Consider the following 4,129-nt stretch of genomic DNA (forward strand, 5'->3'; position numbering starts at 1 on the left):
ACCCTTGTGATGGTTCACACAGTCGGGCGGATGCGTGTGGTTCTGTGCAGTCGAGTGAACGCAGTCTTCTCTGCACTGTGCTGGATCTCATTTGTGGTGTAACACATCGTTCTGTTTGATAGGATGTATAGAGATGAGCTCGCTGCAAGTAAAAGTCATTTCAGCCTATATGATATACACTCCTGGAAATGGAAAAAAGAACACATTGACACCGGTGTGTTAGACCCACCATACTTGCTCCGGACACTGCGAGAGGGCTGTACAAGCAATGATCACACGCACGGCACAGCGGACACACCAGGACCCGCGGTGTTGGCCGTCGAATGGCGCTAGCTGCGCAGCATTTGTGCACCGCCGCCGTCAGTGTCAGCCAGTTTGCCGTGGCATACGGAGCTCCATCGCAGTCTTTAACACTGGTAGCATGCTGCGACAGCGTGGACGTGAACCGTATGTGCAGTTGACGGACTTTGAGCGAGGGCGTATAGTGGGCATGCGGGAGGCCGGGTGGACGCGCAGTGGTTAGCACACTGGACTCGCATTCGGGAGGACGACGGTTCAATCCCGTCTCCGGCCATCCTGATTTAGGTTTTCCGTGATTTCCCTAAATCGCTTCAGGCAAATGCCGGGATGGTTCCTTTGAAAGGGCACGGCCGATTTCCTTCCCCATCCTTCCCTCACCCGAGCTTGCGCTCCGTCTCTAATGACCTCGTTGTCGACGGGACGTTAAACACTAACCACCACCACCACCGGGTGGACGTACCGCCGAATTGCTCAACACGTGGGGCGTGAGGTCTCCACGGTACATCGATGTTGTCGCCAGTGGTCGGCGGAAGGTGCACGTGCCCGTCGACCTGGGACCGGACCGCAGCGACGCACGGATGCACGCCAAGACCGTAGGATCCTATGCAGTGCCGTAGGGGACCGCACCGCCACTTCCCAGCAAATTAGGGACACTGTTGCTCCTGGGGTATCGGCGAGGACCATTCGCAACCGTCTCCATGAAGCTGGGCTACGGTCCCGCACACCGTTAGGCCGTCTTCCGCTCACGCCCCAACATCGTGCAGCCCGCCTCCAGTGGTGTCGCGACAGGCGTGAATGGAGGGACGAATGGAGACGTGTCGTCTTCAGCGATGAGAGTCGCTTCTGCCTTGGTGCCAATGATGGTCGTATGCGTGTTTGGCGCCGTGCAGGTGAGCGCCACAATCAGGACTGCATACGACCGAGGCACACAGGGCCAACACCCGGCATCATGGTGTGGGGAGCGATCTCCTACACTGGCCGTACACCACTGGTGATCGTCGAGGGGACACTGAATAGTGCACGGTACATCCAAACCGTCATCGAACCCATCGTTCTACCATTCCTAGACCGGCAAGGGAACGTGCTGTTCCAACAGGACAATGCACGTCCGCATGTATCCCGTGCCACCCAACGTGCTCTAGAAGGTGTAAGTCAACTACCCTGGCCAGCAAGATCTCCGGATCTGTCCCCCATTGAGCATGTTTGGGACTGGATGAAGCGTCGTCTCACGCGGTCTGCACGTCCAGCACGAACGCTGGTCCAACTGAGGCGCCAGGTGGAAATGGCATGGCAAGCCGTTCCACAGGACTACATCCAGCATCTCTACGATCGTCTCCATGGGAGAATAGCAGCCTGCATTGCTGCGAAAGGTGGATATACACTGTACTAGTGCCGACATTGTGCATGCTCTGTTGCCTGTGTCTATGTGCCTGTGGTTCTGTCAGTGTGATCATGTGATGTATCTGACCCCAGGAATGTGTCAATAAAGTTTCCCCTTCCTGGGACAATGAATTCACGGTGTTCTTATTTCAATTTCCAGGAGTGTACAAAAAGAGAAATTCCACGCGCGAGAGACGGTTTTGGGTGCATCCTATGTTGGAAAAAAGATGTACGAAAGGAGCGTTCGTCACAATGTATTCCGAATTGCGCAAAGACGAAGACAAATTTAATACATATTTTTGTATGTCTATTCGTTGCTTTGACGAGCTTGTCGGCAAAATACAAGACAACGTGACACTTGAAAATCTCAAAAGGATACCTATTACTCCGACAGAACGAGTAGCAGTAACCTTAAGGTAAGAATATGAATATGTATACGGATGACGATTAATTTTAATAACATATTTAATCATTCAAAGCTTTGCTACGACTATGTATTACATTCGTTTGGCAATAGACAATTTTACATTTGTATTGTATTACTACTGAATTCCTATAATTTTTATAACATGTTGATTGGGCTGGAGTGGGATGGGGAGTCGCAACTTGTGTCTGTACGGACGGATCCTCGAGGTACTGCACTGATTGGTTAGGATTCTGTTGGGATACTGAAGGTGGGGCGTAGGTAAAAGAGGTCGGTGGATAGTGGAAAGAGCTGATGGGAGCTGGGGGGTGTGTGTTTAAATTAGCCCGATTTGTTTGCTTAATCGACATAAGCAGTTCAAGTACCTGAGTACGAAATAATAGCTTCTGTTCAACATTTAGTGTTTTCACAGAGGTCTACAGCAAAACAAAGAATGCACGGTCGTCGTCTTCCTCCTTTTCTTTACCATCTTTTAATAATGCAAGTAAATTATCTTCAAATGCTATGTTCTTGATAGGCCTCTTCCTCTTGAAGGATAGTCTTTCGGTGTTGACATTCCGTCGGACATCATCGGTTTGTTCTTCAGAGGGTTCGTCTCGACTGTTTTCTGCGAGTGCACTGTTGTTATACAGATTATCTTGCACGACCGATACTGAGTCAAAGTTACTCTCTGTTGGTGCATCTCGGAGACGGTCAAGAAAGTGTAACTGCTCATTGTAGATATAGTTTGGTCTCTTAGTTGCTACTGATCCGGACCTCGTTTGATTTATTCTAGTGAGGCTTTTAAAATAGGCATCCCGTGCAGTTTTCCATCTCGTCTGGATCTTGTCAACTGAAATAAGGAGGCCGATAAGTCTTTTATTGGTGAGGACGCTTACATATATTATTTTAAGAAGGAATACATCTAAGGTTTTATGTCAGCGTAGCCGACTTAATACCTAGAATGACGTCTACTTTCCTCAGTGAATGTACATAAGTATCAAATATATGCTTTGAACGTTACAGGTATCTTGGATGCGGAAACACATTTACAGATCTGCATTACTGTTATTTAATGGGTGTATCAACAATTGGACAGATTACGAGGCAGGTGAGCGCCACTATCTGGACTACGTTAAGGGAAGAATGCATGCCTGAGCCCTCAACAGACAAATGGAACGAAATTAGCCGTGGTTTCCAAAATGTCGCCAATTTTGCTTACTGCGTCGGAGTCCTGGATGGAAAACATATTCGTCTAGTAAAACCTATCAAAAGTGGATCACTTTTCTTCAATTACAAGAATTATTTCTCCATTATTCTTATGGCCATCTGTGACACTAACTATTGTTTCACGTTCATTGATGTCGGAGAATACGGAAGGAACTGTGATTCAAATATATTTAAAAACAGCGTCTGTTGGGGGAAATGGAAAAAGGAAAATTAGCGTTACCCCCACCAAAGCCAGTGCCAAGTACACACGACTCTCCAGTGCAATATGTTCTTGTGGCAAACGAAGGCTTCGCATTAACACAACATGTGTTAAGGCCGTATGCGCGAAGAAACATGACTCACAAAAAGAAGATTACCAATTACCGACTTACCCGAGCCCGAAGGTTAATTGAATGTACTTTGGAATATTAAGTCACAAGTGGAGGGTTTTTCACCGGCCCCTGAATGTCAGCAGTATCTATTGTCAAAACGTGCTGCATTTTGCATAATTTTGTTCGAGTAAGAGACGGATACGACTTTGAAGACACCCTGTATGTTACTGGCTTCGAAGAAGTGGCAGAAACTACACCTGTCAGGTCATACGTCCCCTAGAACTGGGAACTACTTAAACCTAACTAACCTAGGGACATCACGCACATCCATGCCCAAGGCAGGATTCCAACCTGCGACCGTAGCAGTCGCACGGTTCCAGACTGAAGCGCCTAGAACCGCTCGGCCACCTCGGCCGGCCAATTTTTCTACATAATCAATGTTTGTACTGTGGATAAACAGAACTTGTGAATGTCTATAATTCTATAATTGTAAATCATTGTATTT

General features: G+C 47.9%; 1 non-coding gene across 1 annotated transcript; it reads left to right on the plus strand.

The window, feature by feature from the left end:
* Positions 1-498: 498 nt before the first annotated feature.
* On the plus strand, positions 499-574 carry Trnaa-cgc (transfer RNA alanine (anticodon CGC)). The gene has a single exon. It is a non-coding gene; the product is annotated as a tRNA-Ala (tRNA).
* Positions 575-4,129: the final 3,555 nt, after the last annotated feature.

The sequence above is a fragment of the Schistocerca nitens genome, chromosome 9, assembly GCF_023898315.1.
Source record: "Schistocerca nitens isolate TAMUIC-IGC-003100 chromosome 9, iqSchNite1.1, whole genome shotgun sequence".
Classification (NCBI taxonomy): Eukaryota; Metazoa; Arthropoda; class Insecta; order Orthoptera; family Acrididae; genus Schistocerca; species Schistocerca nitens.